This window comes from Argiope bruennichi, chromosome 11 (assembly GCF_947563725.1).
Source record: "Argiope bruennichi chromosome 11, qqArgBrue1.1, whole genome shotgun sequence".
In the NCBI taxonomy this organism is placed as follows: domain Eukaryota; kingdom Metazoa; phylum Arthropoda; class Arachnida; order Araneae; family Araneidae; genus Argiope; species Argiope bruennichi.
The window spans coordinates 63,428,405-63,452,409 of NC_079161.1; the positions used below are offsets into that span (position 1 = coordinate 63,428,405).

The 24,005-nt window shown below is 28.8% G+C and overlaps 1 protein-coding gene across 1 annotated transcript in view; it reads right to left on the reverse strand.

Annotated features, from left to right (window-relative positions):
- LOC129957198 (sodium/potassium-transporting ATPase subunit alpha-like) overlaps positions 1-22,782 on the reverse strand; it is a 172,303-nt gene extending 149,521 nt beyond the window's left edge. Inside the window, exon 1 of the mRNA XM_056069401.1 lies at positions 22,655-22,782. The gene's annotated coding sequence lies outside the window, so the exon portion shown is untranslated. The remainder of the gene's footprint in view (positions 1-22,654) is intronic.
- Between the last annotated feature and the right edge of the window lie 1,223 nt (positions 22,783-24,005).

The window sequence follows — 24,005 nt, forward strand, 5'->3', positions numbered from 1 at the left end:
TAAAAAATATTTTACTGAAGAAACAACTGATGTTTTCAATAACCTTTAATTCCAGTGGACTAATTGATCGGCAATTGCGGGTAATTTTAAACAAATATTTTCTATATTAATAATTAACAGCCAAGAAAGCCACTACCTCTTATAAAAGATGTGTTCATTGTAGGCGGCTAATATTCTATAATTAAACATTCGAAAATAGTTTCTTACTTTCTCATACATATAATTTAAAAAAGAAATTGTAATCGCAAAAAAAAAAAAAAAAAAAAAAAAAAATCGAACTTGAGATTTTGACAAATTTCCACATTTTAGACCTCTCTGAGTTCAAAAAACACATTTTTGAAAAAAAATATCCGTCCGTATCCTTCCGAAAAAAATTACTATGTGATAAAAATAACTCAAAAATACTTTCAGCAAGATGAATGAAATTTGGTACACGATCTATATACCAAATTTGTAGATTTCTTTCACATTTTGAGTAAAATCAGTTCCTAGGAAGTCTGTCTGTCTGCATGGCTGGCTGACAAAACGAAGACAGATAGATAAATAAAATTTGGTACATAAATTTATCATCTGCATTGTAGACATCTATTTAATTTTGAGCCACATCTAATAAATAGTTGACTGTATGTCGGTCTATACTTTCAGATATACGTAAACGCGATAACTCAATAACGCAATGTCTGAAATATATCAAATTTGGTATGGGACTTTGTGACAACAAGTGTAGTTCTGCGACACATTTTTGTTTTAATTGGTAGGGAAAATTGTGTGTAAAATACAAATTCGATTTTCAGACACTGTTAACGTCATTCCAGGGATTAATCGCCAAATAACTCGCCAAGTATGACACGATAGATTCAGAAAAATGCTAAATTGGAGCTAAAAGTTAGCATTTCGTAACTTTTGTACGCCAATGCCATGCAAGGAGATCTCTGGGATAACTTTGTTAGAGAATTTGCGAGAAAATTTGGGTAAGACCACTTCAACTGGTTTTAAGTACAATTTCTATGAATTTCTCTCAGTACAAACACACATAAAGGAAATTCTGCGGAACTAACATCGCTTTGACGAGATGATGTAAAGGACATTAAATTTTAATACAGTCGACTAAGTAAATAAAACGATATATGAAAAAATGAAGGTAAGAAAATAAATGGGAAGATTTTCACTCGCGTGTGTTCAGCTTTTCAAATGAATCATCTGCATATGATCTGGCTGAATATTTTTCTTTGTAAGGTGAACACACGCGCCTGAAGATGCTTCATATGCAGATTTGCATGAATCACTAATAAAAAAAAAATTCATGAGCCGGCTATTTGTTACTGAACACTAATTTTTTGGTATGTTTGCTCAAACATTAATTTAGCTATCTATAGATACCATGTATAAAATAAATGTATTTTCCATGCGCGATTTTCTGGTGAAAGGACATCGCTCCCGAGATTCAAGAAGTTTTATACATCATTGAATTATGTCACCGTTTATTGATTTGTCTGTGAAGATGATAACTCAACTAACGGGAGTGGTCTCACCGAAACCTTCTCGCATACTCTCCATTAATGGTCTTATCCCTATTCCTTCGCATAAAATTGTAAAACTGTGGATAAAGCCGAGAATAGTTTGTATATCATTGGTGGACGATTATAATGGAATATAGATCTTTGGTGTGAATCAAACGATGTATTGAATCCATTGATAGAATATATATTTTGAACAACTTTTTGACAACCGATTCATACCCGAATTTGACACGAAATAATAGTTGCAATCACTAGATAAAATGCCACATTTCATTGGCCAATCATTGGTGGACGATTATAACGGAATATAGATCTTTGGTGTGAATCAAACGATGTATTGAATCCATTGATAGAATATATATTTTGAACAACTTTTTGACAACCGATTCATACCCGAATTTGACACGAAATAATAGTTGCAATCACTAGATAAAATGCCACATTTCATTGGCCAATCATTGGTGGACGATTATAACGGAATATAGATCTTTGGTGTGAATCAAACGATGTATTAAATCCATTGATAGAATATATATTTTGAACAACTTTTTGACAACCGATTCATACCCGAATTTGACACGAAATAATAGTTGCAATCACTAGATAAAATGCCACATTTCATTGGCCAATCATTGGTGGACGATTATAACGGAATATAGATCTTTGGTGTGAATCAAATGATGTATTGAATCCATTGATAGAATATATATTTTGAACAACTTTTTGACAACCGATTCATACCCGAATTTGACACGAAATAATAGTTGCAATCACTAGATAAAATGCCACATTTCATTGGCCAATCATTGGTGGACGATTATAACGGAATATAGATCTTTGGTGTGAATCAAACGATTTACTGAATCCATTGATACAATATATATTTTGAACAACTTTTTGACAGCCAATTCATACCTCAATTTGACACGAATCTGTAGTTGCAATCACTAGATAAAATGCCGCATTTCATTGGTCAATCTTTGGTGGACGATTATAACGGAATATAGATCTTTGGTGTGAATCAAACGATTTACTGAATCCATTGATGGAACATATATTTTGAAGAACTTTTTGAGAACCGATTCATGCCTGAATTTGACACGAAACTATAGTTGCAATCACTAGATAAAATGCCTCATTTCATTGGTCAATCATTCATGGACGATTATGACGGAATATAGATCTTTGGTGTGAATCAAACGATTTACTGAATCCATTGATGGAACATATATTTTGAACAACTTTTTGAGAACCGATTCATGCCTGAATTTGACACGAAACTATAGTTGCAATCAGTAGATAAAATGCCGCATTTCACTGGTCAATCATTGGTGGACGATCATAACGGAATATAGATCTTTGGCGTCAATCAAAATGTTTACTGAATCCATTGATACAATATATATTTTGAACAACTTTTTGACAGCCGATTCATACCTCAATTTGACATGAATCTGTAGTTTCAATCACAAGACAGAAGCGCCGAATTTCATTGATGTAAATCATTGAATGTTTGAATTATAACGTTTACATGCGTGGAAAAGAGCAGAGACACAGAAGATTAACCACTTATCATATTAGGTTCAAAAAGTGATAATTATCTAGTGTTTAGATGGCAAACCAGTATACCAAATTTTATCTATCTATATTTATTTTTTTGTAGTTATCGAATTTATTTGTATTTGAATAGCCAGACAGACAGACCTTCTGTAAATGTATTTCATCAAAATTCGATAGAAATCTACAAATTTCATCGTAATTCCATAGACCAAATTTCGGTCGTATAGCTTAAACATTTTCACTTATAATGTTCACATATAGACAGAATGATTGATTGACAGACATACTGCCAAAAATGTCAGGGGTTGTCTGAAAAATAGAGATCCTCCAAAATCTCGAGTTTCCATTTTTTGATGATTAAAATACTTCCAATATAATTTGTATCAAAGAAAGTAAAAATATAATGAGCTAGACGGATAAAAATTGCCATATGATTCTTTTTTGCAATGTACTGTATGTGCGTGTGTGTGTGAGGGTTTTTTTTTTTAAATTTTTTTAACAAATTATCTATATTTGAAATGTGAATTTAAATTTAAATAAATAAAATCGCTCACTGTGAAAGCCGACTCCACAATTAAATGCTTTTAGGAATTTCAGTAGTAATTAAAAGGTAAAAACCTTTTGTATAATTATTATATGATGAGTTTTTGAGAAAGATTTACTGTAGTTAAATAAAAAGTTGCATTGAAATATAATTCACATCGCTTGCGAGGAGGTTGGAATTTTGTAAAAATGCTTTAGTGCAATAATCTGCGCCGAAGTTATTCATATAAAATTATATTTTTAAATTTATTAAAAATATAATTTTAATTTTTGAAAAACTCCCCTTTTTTAAGAAACCATTCAGTACCCAAGAAGTAATTACATGTCGAAGTCGGTAGCTCTAACTGTAACTGTCTATGCTGTATAATGTGTTGTACGATTTTCATATCTCACAGTTATCAGATAGTTACTAAGCAAATAAGAATTATAAAGTTAAAATAAGTAGTCAAAATTCGAAAAGTATTTTTTATTCCTCCCCCACCCCATCACCGAAAAATTTAAAAAGGTTTCCCCCCCCCCCCGAAATTTAAGTAGACCAAAAAAAATCTCCATTTACACTAACAGCGTAAAAAAATTATTCTTTTTAAAACTTAAGTCTATACCAAAATGCAATTAATGTTCTATTCTAATTACTCTGCACCTATTTTGCTGCTGGCCAAGAATTTGACATACATAGTTTTGATGAACCTAAAGTAATGAAGACTCAGCAAAACTTCCATCTCCCAGGTATACGTATCATTTCTAATTTTATCATTACTTCAAACCGCTGATAAAAGTTTACAGAGTTGAAAACAGTATGTGTCGATCTGTTATTACTTGCGTCAATTGTCGATATATATTGAAAATTGACTTTATTTTGAAAAGCCTTGATTTTTTTAACAATTTTTTTTAGATTCATTCCAGACTTGTGCAAGATCTTTTTGCATATGAATATGTAGCTACCATCTACACATACAAAAAAGAATCCCATGGCATCTTGGATGAGATCATTGAAAACTTTCCAGCAGTTAAGATAAAATTTGTCAACTCTTAACTGGATCGTTTGTTTTGAAAAGGGGCCAATCTCAAGTCGCTTTTTGGTGGTTTCGCAGTCTTTTAGCAGCTGTTGGTATCTTCTGTATCAAAACCAGACGCGTTTTATCCGTTAAAGCATTTCTGGATTAATTTCATTGCAGTTTTCAATTTGAAAACCTGTTATTTCTTACAGTGGGAAATGTCTGTTATCTCATGAAAATATATGAGCAAAATATTTAATTTTAATTGAATCATCTAAAAATAAAAACAGATTTCAAGTAAGAAATGTCAAACTTTAAGATGTAGCCGAATTGCGCTACTGAAAAAACAAGAGACGCTCACTCGGCTTAAATAGCTGACAGATAACTATCAGCGGGCTTATAAAGTGCCATAAGTCACAACAGCAACAACAAAATGACTAAGTCCGCATCTAATTGACTGTATGAACAGCAAAATCTCTTCAAATTTCCACACCACATGATCGAAAAGATGCTCCACCCCCACCCCCCGCAGTTAATTCCAACCACATTAATTTATGTAAGGAATAAAAGTATGGCCTCATTTTATCTATTAGTATTTATAAATTTATTAATTTCAGCCTTCTAGATTGAGATAATTAATCTTCACAATCGGGACTTTCGGGTTTTGAAATAAGGTTGCGTCTTCGACACCGGAACTGATCGATTTCGAAATCCAATTTTATAAAAGATCTTCCCCTCCATCCGTGTCTGATAATCCGATAAATCGATGTCGAGGGGCGATCATCCTCTGGTTGATGCGACAGAGAAGCGTGAAATATTGGACGCCGGCTCTATTGCGGCCCCCGTTATCCAACTATGGCTCGAAGTTAAGAGACCCGTTCTAAGGTAACCTTCAAAACGGTGTGCAAATGTACTTAAAACTGTGTCCCTCAGTTTGAAGTTAGGCCATTTATCTTCGTTGCATAAATATACGTTTTTCTTAAAACTAACTTCCATTGACAATCAGTTCGTTAGAAATTACTGGCTTTTTAGGTTTTTAAACTGTTAATATAAAATGGATTTTATTTTTGAATTTAAAATGAAAAACATGAATTTGATTGAATAAATCTATTACAAATTTTATAGCTTGTAAATTAAAAAAAATGTATTTACTTCGAAATGAAAGCCGAAGTGAAAATGCTTCTTTTAAGTTAATATTCAAAAAAAAAAAAAAAAAAAAAAGGATTTTTTTTTTTTTTTTTACACATTAAAGACTGAAAAGTTAAAAGTAAAAGAAATATATTTTAAAAGTGATAAAAACTCACTTTTCTCTAGATATTAAAAAGGAAATATTTTTTTCATATAAAAAATAAGGCAAATTGAACAAAACTATAAAAGATTAATGAGTTGAAATAAATACTATAAGGAAATTGAATCTCTATTATTATTATTATTATTATTATTAGAGAAAATTTTGTAAACATTCATTTACAAATTAAAATATAATCTATTTAGTTAGAATATTTATTCCAGAGCTGCACACTTTTACGATTTTGTTTTTATGTCCATATTCTTGATAAAAAATTGTTTTCTGCTTTTATATAACTAATAAAGCGTTTGTTTTAAAACCTTTTTATTATATTCTATTTTTAAATCTCAAATCAATAAAAGTTTATACAAGACCTTCAAATCTATCAATTTATTCCTTACTTTTCTTATCAACTCATTCCGTTCACGCATGCGCAAAGCTGCGAAGGAAGCACTTAGTTCCGCAGCCATACTCTGCTAACGCAACTGGCATTGTTTGAATGCCAGCGGGAAAAAATTATATGTTTTATTCACTTTACGAAATCATCGTCTTTTTTTTCTATTTTATTTACTGGGACAAACGTGTGCTCTTCCGCAGAATTTTTAACTTCCAACCTCGCTGCTTAAGTCTATCTCACGTCTAGTGGTGACAACGCAGAAAAGTCATCAAATGTCAAAGCGTCAGCTATAAGAGCTTTTTCGCTTTTAATTCCAAGGAGAGGAAGGTAAAGTTCATGGCATTAAAAAAGAAAGTTGAGAGCCTGCCAAACTACGCTACCCTGAGAAAACCGAGATATCCCCCTTCCTCTGGTTTTTGATTCAAAATATAAAACAGTGGAAATGGTTTCTCCAAAACTTTCACGCATATTAACCCTTCAAAGGGACATTTTTTTTTCTAGTCATATTATGTTAAAATATTTTTGGGCTTGAAATGAGAATAAGAAAAGGGATTCATTTAGCTTATTAGATAAACTTAATTTGATGAATTAATTAATTTGATTAATTAACAATTAAGTAACAAACCAAGACACATCATTTTGTGTGAGATAAAGAACTGAAGCATCTACGTTTCTGTCTTTCTAAAAAAATATGTCAGAACTTATGCCAACCTACATAATTTCATACAAAGATTGATAAATTTGGTGGGAAGCCCTAGAAGGGTTATCTAATAGAAGTTATCCCAGAGAACGCCTTGCATGGGATTGGCGTACAATAGTTACAAAATATTAAAGTTTGGTGTGAATTTAAATGTTTACATTTCGCGTGATCCCTGTTGAGCTTTTTGGCGATATATACGTGGCATGCGGTTAATAGCATACGAAAATCGAATTTGTGTTTTACACACGTTCTTACCGTGCGATTGAAACAAATAAGTTGGACACATAACTTCAATTATAGTCACGAAAACAAAATTTAATATATTTAAGTCATTGCGGTTTTTTGAATTATCTGAAAATATAGACCCATAGACGGTAACTCTTCATTGGATTTAGCTCAAAATTTGATAAATGTCTACACTATAGATGTTAAATGCATGTACCAAATTTTATTTATCCAGTTCTCTTCGCCTTGCAACTATCGTGTTAGCCCTTTCTAAGGCCGTGGGAAGTATGCTTCCCACCAAATTTATCAATCTTTGTATGAAATTATGTAGGTTGGCATAAGTTCTGACAAATTTTTTTAGAAAGACAGAAACGTAGATGCTTCAGTTCTTTATCTCACACAAAATGATGTGTCTTGATTTGTCACTTCATTATTAATTAACCAAATTAATCAATGAATCAAATTAAATTTATCTAATAAGCTAAATGAATCCCTTTTCTTATTCTAATTTCAAGCCTAAAAATATTGTAACATAATATGACTACAAAAAAATGGCCCTTTAAAGGGTTATCATATTTATACATTCGGGCAGACGAACTTTCTGCGAACAAATTTTACTCAAACTTTGATAAAAATCTGGAAATTTGGTGTAAAGATCATACATCAAATTTCAACCATCTAGCTTAAAACGTTTTTGTCACAGGCAGACGGACGGACGGGCATTTTCCAAAATTGTGTTTTTCGAACGCAGGGAGGTCTAAAATTCGGAGATTCGTCAAAGTCTCGAATTTGAATTTTTTAATGATTACTATACTTTCCCTATACTACATATATGAGAAAGTAAAAAAAAGTAGATTTTGGGTGCTTGGCGCGTTCTGGCGAGGAATTTTTGGCGCTCCAAATGATTATCGTTGCAAGACGTTTGTAATAGATAATAATAAGATCCGGAATGTAGAGCTTGAAAAATTCCGTTTGTTTCCAAAAATCTTGAAATCCCGCATTAAAATTGAATTGAATTTCAGCTGAATTTTCCAAATATTAATTGATTCAGAGAAGGGAAATTATTGATATTGCTATGAGGGACTGCTGTCGAAATTTAAAAAAAGTTAATTTCAGGAAATAATAGAGAGTATGCGTGGAAACAATTTAAAATACAAACTTACATTCATACCCAGAATATTGGAGATGGAACGCCTATGACTTTCCATTTTTAAGTTTACTTGTCCGTATATACGCAGATGAACCATAAAAATATCATTCTTTTGTAATATTTTCACTCAACAGTATAAGTGGTGAGATTATGTTTGTCGTCCAAATATGCAAATAGACATAACAGCCAAATGACCACATGTGATTGAAGATGTGTTGTAAATGTACTTGAGAATTTACAAAAAGAAACTAATTTACTAATACATGAGTTTTTATGAAATATGAGATTAAAAAAATAAATATCACTGCAAAATGTATTGGATATAAATATTCTTGGATATAAAAATTCTTGCAAAAAAGTTCGATATATGGAATATTAATAAATAGAAATAAATGTCGAAAGTTTTTCATATTATTCTTACAGGATAAAACAAATCATAACTAATTTTTAGAATTAAATATTGGACTACCAATGTTATTTAGTTGAATAAATTACAAATAAAAGCATGAAATTTTGAAATAGTTTATAATGTATTAAGATATGCATGTTACTAACCACTAACACTATAAGTTAGAAATTATAATTTATTAGCTCCTTTCAATTATTTTATACAAAGTTGCAGCTATCTTTCACTGAAATCCTTTGTTGTTCTGCATATTATTCAATTCGATTCAGAGCCATAAAACTTTCTTAAGAATGTTAGAAAAACAACCCAAATCGTGTCAAAACTTTTGAAATGCTTTCATTTCTAATTTTCTGGGTGATACTTCAGATCACTCATCTTCTTTATCATCAGTTTTTTTCTTCTAGCTTTATCGTGATCAAAGCTTTCATCCAGTATGTCCCAATTGATGAGATACTCATAAATAAGCTCTAATCAGTATGTAAAAACTGAACGATAATAAAACTGTTGTATATTATTGGAATTAAATTATTATTTATTCCATTCTTTACATATATATACTGTCATATCAAAAAGTGTTTTTTTGTTTTTGTTTTTTTGCTCATCATATAAGAAACCTTTTCTAATAAAATTGAAAAGTTGATAAAAAAAAACAAGGTGAGTGGTCACCACGAAATTTTCTCGCATTCTCTCTAATAAAATTGTTATCCATCTCTCCACCTCCGCTTAAAATTGTGGATATTTGGTTAGGCCATGAACGCCATGAGTGCTCAGATTTTCTTTTTCTGAGTTCCTTAGTATTGTAAAGAAAGCTGGTAAATGTATCACTATCCGCATACCATTTACTGAACAACTGACATTACAGTACTTATTACCGCACGATCTTTGACAATTCATTGATGTGATACAAATACCTGAATTCTATGTTGATGTCTATTTCATGTCTATACCGTACGATCTTTGACAATTCATTGCTGTGATACAGATACCAGAATTCTTTGTTGATGTCTATTTCATGTCTATACCGTACGATCTTTGACAATTCATTGCTGTGATACAAATACCTGAATTCTATGTTGGTGTCTATTTCATGTCTGTTTCATGTCTATACCGTACGATCTTTGACAATTCATTGCTGTGATACAAATACCAGAATTCTATGTTGATGTCTATTTCATGTCTGTCATGTCTGAATTCATGTCTATTTTGCACATATTTTTCCAGACCGACTGAAAGCAAAATTTAACACAGAACTACAGTTGTAGTCATAAAATCACATATCAAATTTCATATATTTATCGTTGATTATTTTTATATTATTTTGAAAGTACTGATCGATCGACAATCAGTCCCTTGATGGATTTTTTTCCAAATTTGACGGTCATATACACCTTAAATGTAACCCTCGGGGGTGGGGGAGCTCGAAATGAGGATGAGATGCTTCCGGTATGGTGGTTGGATCTCGCCACCCTGGAGGGTACACAAAAGGTGTGGGGTTCTGGCTCCTCTCATCGATGATGGGACGTACTTCCTTCGGGAAGGGTTGTACTGTGGCCGGTGATGGCTCTTAGGACTCAATCACAGTTCTCGCCAGTGTTGCTAATGCGGCGACCCGTTCACTCAGTATTATTTATCCGTGTGCCTTTGGGCGGGTCGGAGAGTCAGTGATTTGATTTACACCTTGAATGTTAAAATTATATATCAAATTTTATCCATTTAGCTCTGCTCATTTTGTTATTGAAAATTGACTTCTTAATGGATTTCGTTCAAAGCTTGAAAGAAATCTAGAGAATTAATATAAAGATCATATACCAAATTCCATTCATCTAGTTCAATTTTTGAGTGTCGTGTTAAGTATCAGTTGATCGTGTTTGGTATTTGGAATTTCCACCAAATATTCAGATTTCTATCAAATTTTTAACGAACTTCATTCGCCGAAAGTCTAATTCGTTCGGGCAGTCAGATTGATACAAGAAATGTATTTTTCTCAAAGGTTCGTAAAAATCTCGTTTTTTTTTTTTTTTTTTTTTTTTGACAATTACTTTCTATTTGCATACTTTGTATGAGAGGAAGTAAAGCGTTCTGTTTAAGGAGAATTTCGATGCGTTGAAGTTTGATATATTAAAGTTCGACTGTAACTGAAAAATATTAATTTGTTCTGATATATCATTGAGATTGAATTGGTTATTTTAATCAGTGCGAGTTGTTAAAATAACCAATATTAACCACTCTTTTAGCATACTTTCCTACAGAGGTGTTAACCTCCCTTTCTCCTTATAAAATTGTAGATCTTGTGTAAGAAAATGAATCCATGGCATTGGCGATCAATAGTTGCGAAATATTGATTTTTGGCGTGAATCTAACATTTTTACTGAATCTATCGCCAAAGTATGTAATTTTGGACGCCTTTTTTTACAATTCGATTCGCGCCAAAATTTGACACAAACTACAGTTGTAATCACAAGATAACATTCCGGATTTTATTGATTCAAGTCATTGCGCTTATGAGTTAATGCATTTACATGTATGCGAAAATACAGACCGACAGACCGTCAAACCAATTGATGAATTGGGATTCGGGTGGAATTTCTATATTTCAAATGATGAATTTGTGTACCAAATGTTATCTACTCAACTCTTTGAATTTTGTAGCTGTTGAGCAACCTGTAATCGAACAACTGTATAGACAGAATTCCTAAAATTTGACAGAAATCAACATATTTGGGGGTAATTCCATACACCAAATTTCAGTTGTCTAGCACAAAATGTTTTTAAGTTATCGAATTCACAGACATACATAATGTCAAAAATGTGTTTTTCGGATTCAAGGGGGCGGGGGATCTAAAATGTGGGAATTCGAGAAAATCTCATCTTAGGATTATTTGACAATTATAATTCTTCCTCTATACTTCATATACAAGAAAATAAAAAAAGGACTCGTTTTCATTTTTTTTTAAATTTTACAGAAAGGAAAAAGGAGAAAAAAATTTTTTCATACAATTTCCAGAAAACTTGAATAAGTAATTTTCTATCATTAACGAGTAACATGCATGATATGATATAAAAATACCTGCATATATTATTATTTATAGCCATATCCGAAAAATATTTTTTCTATTAGATAACTCGAAATAAAAAAAAATCAAGTCCATTCTAATTTACTAATACATGAGTTTTTATAAAATATGAGATTAAAAAAATAAATATCACTGCAAAATGTATTGGATATAAATATAATAGGCAATACATATAATGTCATGTAATAATAAAGATGACTGTTTGTACTTTTATGTACTGGTTCTCTAAAAGACAGGCGTTAAATCTAATATTACTATACAAAGAAGTTAGGAACATCCATCATAGAATAATTGTTATAATTTTAAATAATTAAAAATTAAGCAAAATTTTGTCATTTTTCCATGGTATCTTCTGAATGTAGTGTAATACAAAAAATGATTTTTACATCATCTTAAAATATAAAAAAAATCCATTTTTCGATTATATCAATTTAATTGTTGTGCAACTTTTTTTTTTTTTTTTTCAATTTTGGTAACTTTTCCAAAATGTTTTTTGAATAATTTTTAAAAATGTTTTTCATAATTGAAGCATTGAAATATTTGTTGAAAAAACAAAAATGCCCTCAATAGATTACATTAAATATTTGGCAATGAAATGTATTTCTTAAAAAATTGTATAAAAAATAAATTTTAAAAATTATTAAACTTTAGATGAGAGAGTGCACTTTTTTTTTTTTTTTTTTTTTTTTTTTTTGTTCTTTCGAAATTCGATGTTTTTTTAATCGTATCATCAAAAGAATATTTTTTCTTGGATTTTAAAATGATGTATTAGAACTTTATTCAATAATATTTTCAAAATTTTCGCAGAGAAAATCCAAGATCACGCTTTATTTTTAAATAAGTAAAATTTCAAAAACATCGCCCCAATATGCATATCCATTCTTCAAATTATATTAGAGTGGAATTTAATAACTGTAAGTCAAATAAATGGTTTGATTTGTAGAAACAGATCTATCCTTTATCATTAGTAGAGATAAAGCTAATATTGCGGCAATGGTAGAATAAACACGATAATGGTAGAAATGCTTGCAGAACGTTGCATAACAATTTTACAAATAATTCTTACTGTATGTAAGGAAATAATCCAACTAATTTTACTCGACTATCAACTAAAAAAATGTATAGATATCGTAAGCACTTTGGATTTTTCTTAGAATGAATCTTCTTACTTATCACCTCCCCTTCCATCCTATTTCCTTCCGCTAAAATAGCTCCTCCTACAGATTGCATTTAAAAGTTGCAATTATTAAAATAAGTTTCCTTTTATCCTCGTTTCGGATTAGATCGATTTGATTCTTTCATGTACTTGATTACAAGTCTGTGTCGCAATATGAAGAGAATTTAAATTTTCGGCAATTTTTACACCGACTTTGTTTCAGTAGACGAAAAATCTTCCATAAAAGTTTGTTTAAAAGCAAGCTAATATATGATATCAATTAAATATTAAGTATATTTTCACTTTTAGCTGATGAATAGATATTGAATGCATTCATAATAATTTAAAAGTTGGAAAATAAAATTCAGCGCTAATGATTTGTAGTTTTTACGGCTAATAATTTATGAGTTGAAATTTTTTTCAAGTAGAAAGGAATTATCGTTTGCATTTAAATATTCTTAAGTGTTTTTTCCTTATAGAGAAGCAAATTTTTAAATATATATATATATATATATATATATATATATATATATATATATATATATATATATATATATATATATATATATATATACTTTAACTCCTTAACTGTTTTATTTTCTTTACTATATAATAACATGACACCTTTTATTTGGGAAATTTTTTTTTATTTTTGATTCAAATAGAAATCCATTGAATTCTTGACTTATCTATGTATTCGAAGTAATCCTAATACTGAATTATAATCGTTATGAATGGTTTATTTTTTGCTTACAACTATCAGAATTCGATAAATTGATGCACGCATGACATTCGGGCAAAACAGTTAAGCGGTGAAATTAATTACTTGTTACATAAAAAAAAATTCATCTCGGAAACATACATTAAGATTTATATACATGTATGTAATGATATTTTAAAATTTAATTTCAATTCTAATTAATTTTCGAAGTTTTGTCTTAATTTAGCCCATAATAACTTTATTCTAAAATATTCTTTTATTTCCTGGTCCAATTCCACTTTTTTTTTTAATTAATGCAACAGAATTTCTGTAAAATTGCTGAAATCGACAAGTTCTCACACTCCGAGTGAAAGGATAAAAAATTTTCGATCTAAACAAATTCTTCTAAAAGATCCCTATAATTCTCTTACCTAAATCGACACGCGTTAAGAAATCCCAATCAGAATCTCGCAGTATATAATCATGGGGATGAATACTTCGTTCTCTCTTTTTTCTTTTCACTCTTGTGTTGTGAATTAGACGTACCACGCTTCTTGCTTATAACATAGATTATGCCTCCCGGGATGGAATAAAAGTGAAGTTTAAAAACTTAAAGTGTCTTCTCTCTCTTCGGCCACGAAACTGTTTCAAAAATATATGTTTTACATTATATATATATTTAATTACTTGTTCATAAAAAACATTTTACTTCGGAAACAAACATATATTAAGATTTCTTTTTAATCTATGCCAGACACAACATTAACAAAGAAGGTTTTTTTTTTTTAAATTTGCTTTAGAAAACGTTTGTAAAAATTTGTTCAAATTTCTTTTTAATGAATCAATTCAATATTTTGAAATTTCATCAACTTAGAAAATACCGAAAATTCTATCCGTTTCCTACAGAAATATTTCAACCATTTTTCCTTCTTTGCAACTTCAAATATTTGAATAATATTCCTTTTCTTTTGAAAGGTTAAACTTGAAAGTCGCGAAAGAACTTCCTGATTTGCCCGTTTGTGACCTTGGCGAAACGGTTCTCAATTAAAAGCATCAGCAGCAGAAAATGAAAATTTATAGAACACCTGTTCCCACGCCATTGTTCCAACTTCAACAACTCATCACGTTAAAAGCGGAAGTAGAAAAATCCGGAGAAGAAAAATCGTTTGTCACTGAGGAAAATTTTTAATTGCATCGCTAATTTATTCCAACTTTTTTTCTGTGTAGTAAGTACATCGTAAGGTTAAAGGAACTCATATTGAAAATGATAGTAATAAATGCATTCGTTCCAAATGGTGACAGCAAGAAATAAAGCATTTTTCTGAGAGACATTATCTTGAAATAATAAATCAGAATGGCAACAAATAGGAAACAAGCAAAATTTAGAATAAAATTTCACCAGATTTTTTCTTTTCTGTTTCTATTTAAGAACAATTGTGGTGGAGAAAAAAAATCGAATTCAATACGAAAATAAAAAATAAATACAGAATTGCTGGATTTAATTATTCCGTTTCACATTTTTTTACAGTAATTTGATTTCATCACTATATAAAAATAAACAGCTTTCTTTTTCTCTTTGGGCTTTTTTTTCTTTGTCATTAGCTCTTTTTCTCTTCTATCAGTTATGTAATTTTACATAGAACTAGAAACTTGCAACCTAATTTAATTTAATGGCCTTGTTTGTATCAACTTCATAGTATTGTTTGAATATTTATGTTTAGGTTGTGATAAAACTATTTAACTCGCATAATCATTACTACACAATAAATCGTGTTATACAGAAAGCGAAACTATAAAGTATTAATTTTTCACTATTCCTACAATAGCTGCGCTTTTTACAAACTACGTTAAGTACTTTAAAGATGATTTTAAACTATTTTGTAACATAGTGAATAAACATATGAGTTAATTAAAGTTGTTCCTTTTTTAAAACGCATAGTGATGGACATAGCATTCTAGATGTTGTAAGAAAATGATCTCTTTTATAGGTCAGTAAAATAAAGCTGTAAACTAAAATTTGTTTTTCAGAAAAATTCTTCTGATCATTATATAACTCTATAAAAATGAGTTGTATACTGATATTTTTTTTGTTCATAATTTTTCATGAATTTTTGTTTCTACATTATTAATTTCATTATATATATATATATATATATATATATATATATATATATATATATATATATATATATATATATATATATATATATATATATATATATATATATATATATATGTAAACATATATTAACAGATGCATGGTCGAGAAAAAAAACTTCTGAAATATTTTAATTTCGATTTATTTCATCCCAAGAGGTATAATTAGCTCAAGGAACAAATGTTGATAAAAGAGGCATCAGTCTACATCGCGACAAAAGAGTAAAAGAGACAGAAATTTTTTCCTTCAGTGATTTTACTATGAGATTTTGATAGGTATTTCTTGGACACGTGTGGACTTAGGAAAGGGAATCTGAGGTATCTTTAAAAGAATGTTGTTAGTATTAGGGACTCTTCGCTCGGAGCGTGAGAAAATGCTGAAGTGGTCAGTTTTCTAGAGCGCGTGTAAAATTAATTAAATAAAAAGTTGAAAAATTTTTTTAAAGACTAAATTATACATAATGGTTTTTCCCTGTGAGCTCGTATCTCTAATAGAAAAACCAAATATAACGATTTCACATCGTATAAAACCTGTATCAGTGAAATAGAAATTTCCGAGAAGATAAAAGAGTTCCTTGGAATAATAAACTGTTTGAGAGTTTTACGTCATTGGTTGTAATGGAACCATTATAAATATTCGAATTAATAATGGGATAATTTCGCAATCAGAACACAAAATAAAATGACCACTACAGTGATTGGTTCTCTTACTCCATGGTAATGAATTGCTTTTACGCCAACTTTTAATTCGTAAAATAAGAGTTCCAGTGCATTTTATTGCATCAGCATTTAATATCGACAAGATAAAATAAATAAAATTTCTCTAATTATCAAAATGCTATAACACTAGATTCTTTTAATCCGTAAAACTAAATATGGAACAAGACAAGTTTGTATATATGAAAAATAATGTTTTCCGTTGTTAGACAAAATTTTTAATTAAAATAATATTTATCATAAGAATTTGGATTCCATTTTTAAAAACATCGTTTTCATTGTTAACAGATATCGTTAAATTGAATTGTTTAAATTAAATCGCGTATTCCACACATTTAAAGAGGAAATAAGGAAACTCTTTCTGATTCCTTTTTAGCCGATTAAAAAAAATTCCTATTAGCGTAAAATATTATACAATATATTCACAATGTTGTGCTATTTTCTGAACTTCGTTCAATAAATATAAAGAATATATCGTAAAAATATTCTTCGGCTTTTGTGCTAATAAAGAAACATCCTTCATCAGAAAACATAAATAATTTAAGTACATATCAGAAATATTTAAAGGCAATGAGTGTTAATATATCTACTGAAAGTTTGATTTATATGGAAAAAAATCTTGGGAAATTGGCTTACTCCAAATGGCTCACCTATGAATGGCTTTAAACACATCTGAAGCTTTTCTTATTGGCGTTATTTAACTAGTGATTTTAAAGAAATAACAGGTCCAATTATTCAAAGAAAGAGAAAATGTTCTGTTCTTCGCGTTATTTGATAAGCGCAAACATAAAAAAAGAAATTAGGGCGACCTCTAAAAGCAAGAACAGCGATCAGAGTTAATATTAGAAAGTTCACAATTCCGAGCATCAAATTTGATGTTAATGATTCATGACATAACACTGAACTCAAAGAGCCACAAATGCTAAAACATATTCCTTTCCGTGCTATTTCCATTGTTTCCCTTACTCTACGCTGATTTCAATGATCCCTCAAATAATGCTTTAAATATAAGAATCAATTGTTGTAGTGAAAATCCACAAAATTTTCTGAATTTCCATGTCAGGCAAGCTATGGAAAGACAGTTAAGCAATCATTTTTATCAGTGTGTAAATCATCAAAAGAATATTTTATTAATGCGAAAGCTGTATCTCAAACAAATATGCCGAATTTTGACTAAAAAACAATGCAGTGAAAAAATAAACATCGTTAAATTTTGAGAATTTTTTTTTTAATCTTTAAATATTTAAATGGCTTACATCTCTGTTTTCATTTTTTTAAAAAATTGCGTACATGTACGAGATAATAAATTTACGATGTTATATTATATTTTATTTATATTGCTGTAACATGTTTTAATGTAGCATTATAAATTGGTCAAAAAAATGTCCTAAAATATTTTTCATTCTTTATAATATTTCAATCTAATAAGATTTTGTTGTTATTAATAATATTTTTTTACAGTATATGTCTCAGAAACATCAAAATAAATTCATTATCTAATTTTAAAATTTTATTAATTTCTCAAAATTTTCGAATATTTTGGGTCTTAATGGCATCTTTAAGCAAGGAGATGAATCCAATTTTTTATATTACAGCAATGGAATTTTCAAAACTTTTTTTTTAAATGTAAAGACAACTTTTGACCATTATTAGAATAAATATTTTTAAAAAAGACAAAAAAAAATCGTTTTACAATATTGCTGAATCTTGAAATGCTAAAGCAGCTCAGAATGATAGAACCATGTAATATAATGAATTCACTGATGCAAACGATTTTTATTCGTCTTTGTGTAACAAAGAATTCCAAACATATATCGTCAATAGTTGTTTATTTCTTGTTTGGGTACATATAAATCTATTTTTCCTCATTTTAACTTCCAATCTGTGTTATTTTGAAACCTTGAGATGTTCGGTTGCATCCCTTCGGAAAGTAGGAAAACAATTTCTCATTACACCTTCGTCATTTTCCTGTAGCAATTGTCAATAAAAATCAGTCTCGGTTTTAAGAAAAAGAAAAAAGAAAAGAAAAGAAGCAGAACATAAATAATTTACAGAAGCAATTCCTTCTTTTACTGTTTAACTAACAGGAAATTCCTTTTGCATTGATTAAAGTAGGAAAACTTCAAAAATCAGTTTTGGACAAAAATAATGGTATAACTGTATACACATATGAAAATAATAGCAGATTGTAAAATATCTGTTTCGAAAAGCAAATATTTGATTTAAAAATATCATAGATAATTATTAAAGAGCTTGTGAAATAGATGTGAGAAAATTAAAAATAATCGAAAAAACCTCTTGTAAGCAGCTATAATGACACCTTTTGCGTAAATTTGAGCTTCTGATATTTGATTTTCATCTTTCTTTCAATGATTCTTAACTTTATAAAACGTATGAAATATTTTAAATAGGTAAAAATATAAAGAATTAAAAATAAACAACAGATCAGTCGTTTTTGCCGTAAAGTTTTGTATTTAATAGAGTGCTGAAATATAAATAAGGGGCTTATCTAATCACAATCTTAACCAATCACATTTAATTAGAATTTGATCATATCAATGATTCTGAAACGATTTAATACTTGCGATATGAATCTTAAATTATTTGTCACTTGATTTTTTTTTCTGTCTTAACAAAGTGAACAAATTTTCTTAGTTTCGTTTGTTTGTTTGTTTCTTAAAATGAATCATCAAGTAATACCCTTTATACTGCTTGTTTACAAGAGCTATTGTGACTAAATATGTTCTTTTCTTTTCGTATCATTAGGGAAAGAAATTTAATTTTATTAACAGGAAATTTCTTTGTTCATCATTGTTTGAAAAGAAAAAATCGTTAAAACGAAGTTTCCACAAGAGAAAAAATTGGATACTTCAATAATACTTTTCAAGATTCCTATTTTACTTCCATAATTGTTTACTGCGTGAAATGCATCTTCTGTAATGTGACAATTATTTGTTGTCTAATATTTGATTTTCAGTTTCTAAATCAGAGTTCCTTTATTTGCTTACCCTTTGAACTGTCAATGGTTCTTTTACTCCAGCCCTACCATACTATGTATAGTTACTAAAGAATGCACAATTGATGGACAAATAACTATAAGTCAAAAAAAAACAAAAAACAGACAGATTACAAACTGACAGTCAGCAAATGCCGGGATTATCTCAAATTCTATGCAAAAATAAAATTTTATTGCAAGAAAATAATGCTGCGCTGCTTTCCCGATTTGGGGAATGGTTATTGAAATGTACAAATAATTGTAAGACGGCTGATAATACTGTCCCTTTTGACAAATGCTGATACTGCAGATAAAATATTTGCTTAATCTGAATTTAAAAGATTCATGTTTTCCCTGATTAAAATTATTTTAGATTCGATTTAATTATTTTGACTTTTTATAAATTTTTTTAATTATTATTTTCATAATGTTTAATCTATCTATTAATCCGCACTGTTATACTCCCCCCCCCCATTAGTTTTCTGAGACCATTTCAAGTATCCCTTGGGAGAGGGGTATTATGTATACCTCCAGGTTTACTGCATACACAGATTGATATACATTTCTTAGCTAAAATATTTTTTTAATTTACTTGATAGAAAGTAAGAGAAAAAAAAACAAAGTCTTATGAAATTAGTTAACAGAAAAAAAATGAATTAAGAATTTAAGAAAAAAATCTTTAAAGAATTTATAAATAGAATATTAAACAAATAATATTATAGATGGATTCAAATGATAACAAATGTAAATGATTTAGTTTTAAGAAAATATAAAACAACTTTCTTGAAAAATAGTGAATTAAATTAAACAAAATAGTTTTAATGCTATCAATTTAGGCTTTTAAGATGAATCTGCACAAAATAAATTTAGAATTTTCATAAGATTTGAAATTTTTTACAGTTTCGAAAATAATTTAAACTTTTCTATTATTTTTTATATAAACTAAAAAAAAATAGAATGATCATGTAAAATTATTTAAAAAAATCATATTAAAATCTGTTTTAAGTAACAAATATTTATCAAATAATTTTCGTCACAGAGATAGGAATATTTAATTATATCAGTGTTTGTTATAAACAATCAATTTAAATTAGATTTTTTTTTTTTTTTTTTTCATTTTGAAACCGATATTTTGCTTACTTTTTAAAATATAAACAATGTTTTATCATTTGACCAAAAGATGGCAGCACAAAAGTATTAATTTGTGTCAGAGGTTGTATTATTTCTGCTTTTTTCTCTTTTCTTTCTTTGCATTTCAGTAACAAAATTATTGATTTCTTTAAAACACATTCAACAAAATTTTTGTTATATAAAATTTTAGAAATCTGTCACACTAAATAATAGGCTCGAGCTAAAATGTCATTTCAAAATCGGGATAAAAAGAAAAATATTTCTCTTGCCTGTGAACAAATTTCAATTTATTTCAAAATGATAAAAAAAAAAAAAAGCATTGGGGAAAACAAACTGCAAATATAAATTTGAAAATCCTTTAAGTTTCAAATTTATTTAGATGAAATATTTTCGTCATTCGTAATATCATTTCAGAAGATAGAATAATACATTTCTATTCGGTCACATTGTAGTTGGCAGAAATTCAAATATTATTTTAAAAAACACGCGGGCAGAAATTCCGTTCATATTCTACAAAATATTTTTCATCAAAGATATAATTGGAAATACTTTATTCTTACTCATTTCCTTTTTTTCACCTCTTTTCTTTTCAAATTACTTTGGAAGATAAATTGAGTAACGAATTCAATAAATATTGGATGGTAGTAAAAGCTGAGGTTACCTGTTCCCCGTTGATAGAACATTAATTAAGAAATAAAAAGAAACTCAAATTTTTTTAAAAATATTCCCATTTTTTTAAAGGAAGTTTTGAACTAACAGAAGTATTTAAAAGAAAAAGAGCTAAAATATGTACATATATACATCTTGTTGTCTTCAGCTTTTTAAATATTTAGGAAAAAAATTCGAATGGAACGATGGAATATCTTCTTCAGTAAATATTAATATATAAATACAAATATGCGAATATCTTTCGTTGGTTGAAAAATTCTTTGCGGTATTTAAAAATAAAGACTAGTGGTTTGAAATTGTTTGTTTAAAGATTTAGTTGATCCTCAGTTTTAAGAAAGATTCGATTTGTTTTCCCAATCAAACAGATAAATAAACAAATGAAAATTAGAAAATGAAACTTTATTACAATGTAAAGCCCTAAATAACAATTGAATAATAATAATGATCTAAGTAGAAATAAGAAGAAAATTCCTCGTTATTATTGTTTTAGCAATAATATCAATGCAGTAGAATCATTTCAAAGAAGAAAAATTATTTAAAATTAATTTATTAGATTCATTTATATTCCATTGATTCCGGTAAAAAAGCATCAATAGACGAAACGTTAAATACAGGTACAGACAACTGCTATTGGTATAATTTCATTTTAAGTGGAATAGCAATTACAATCGGAATTTTTCAAATAATGAATCCATTATATTTCTTTGTGGAAACAAAAGTGATTCATAACCTGTGTTGTAAAAGTATTTTTCTTCAGACACATTCCAAAATTACAAAGAAAAAAATTTGTTTTTGGAACTTTAAAAATAATAATAATAATAATGAAGCAGGAATTCAGAATTTTTTTTCTAAGTTTTCAAGTTTTGGTTTATATTGAAGGACTTAAGTTTCATTTTTTCTACAAATTTCATATTAATATAGAATAAAATAAAAATGTGGCCATTTTTAAATATTATTAATTATTTATATAGTTTTTAACTTAATTAGCTTTTTTCTAGGAACCAGGAAATTAGCAACAATTTTATCGTTACTGGTGATATTTTTGTGGAAGATATATGTTGATTTGCAATGAAAAGGTTTTTAATTAGAAATATTTGAACAAAAGATTTGTTATTTTAAACGTTTACATCATTTAATTTTCCAAATGTTTTTATAAATACTTTTAAAAATTTCGTTTGAACGGGAAAAAAAACGATTTTTTTTCTGAATGAATTAATTTCTTACAATGATTGAACTACAAATCGTTTGGCAAAAAGAAATAGAAATCTTACCTGATTTTAGAGGTTATCCAATAGTGATGGAACACAGCCTTGAGAACATTTAGTGATGGCAGCAGCAGCAACTAGACTGCACAGAGTTCACCAAAGGACAAGCAAACGATGTAACTTACGGAAAGAAAAATAATAGTAAGAAAACAAAAAAAGAATATTTGTGTCTTGCCCCACGTAAAAGTAAGAGCGAAAGTTGGGGGAAGAACCTTCTATTTCAGACGTTCTAATTTTACCCACCTTTTTGGCGAAGTGTTCTAGCCGCTGTGTGTATAAGAGAGAAAAAAAAATAACAAAAAACCGCAAAGTAATATTTTTTCTTTTGTTCGATTTTTTTTTTTTTTTTTTCGCTTTGGAAAAAAAAAAAGAAACGACAATGTAAAACGACTAGTGTAGAAATTCGTCATCTCATTATTCGAGTGCATGCTGCCAAATATGACATTCTTTAGTCTATCTTTTATTATTTCTTTTCTTTTGCAAACGATTTCTAAAAGATTTGTTTTAGTCTCAGAAGGGCAAAGATTTATTGGTTTAGACTAGAGGTTACGATGCGTTTGGTTTGTTTTGAAAAAAAAAGGGGGGGGGAGAGTTCGACTTGTAGTAGTAACAAAATCCTGAAATTTCAACCAAGTAGTTGGGGCTGGTGCACAAATGAAATTAAAGCAATTAAAGTGCAACTTATATAATCGCTTCCCCTTTAATCTGCTAACATTCTTTAATATACACATCAAAATAAGTGTGTATATTATTTAATATACACATTTAATAAAGCACATCAAATTTGCGGTTCACAGTCAATGTTTTTAGGTCCACCGCCATTGGGAGATTTAGGCATTTTACGGCCCTAACTAGTACACCTCATGAGACCCTCTTTTAATAATCTGGTCAATTAAGTTCCATATTTCAACACATTTTTAACTTAATCAATATGTTAATGATTATTATTAATTTTTTTAGTTTAGTTTAGCTACTTTCGAAATTGTATGTAGGATTTTCTTTATTTATTTACTAGCCGCCTTTGGCGACCAGCCGGTTCGCCAATCTTAATGTTCGTTAAAATTTTAATAATTAAATATTTTATGCAATTCCAACTTTAATCGATTCTTCAGCAAAATATTTTAAAACTTCAAATTTTGATAGTCATATAATTCACTCATAATTTTATAAAGGCCTTCAGTCATAACGTGATATGTATCTCTCTCATTTTCTGTTACCCCTCGTAGAATTTATGCTTTAAATTAAAGTGAAAATGAGTAATCTGCAATTAATATAATAATATTTTTTTACTGAAACAAAGCATTTTTTTTAATAATATGATTACTGATAATAGAGTCACTGAGCGTTTAAACTTTAT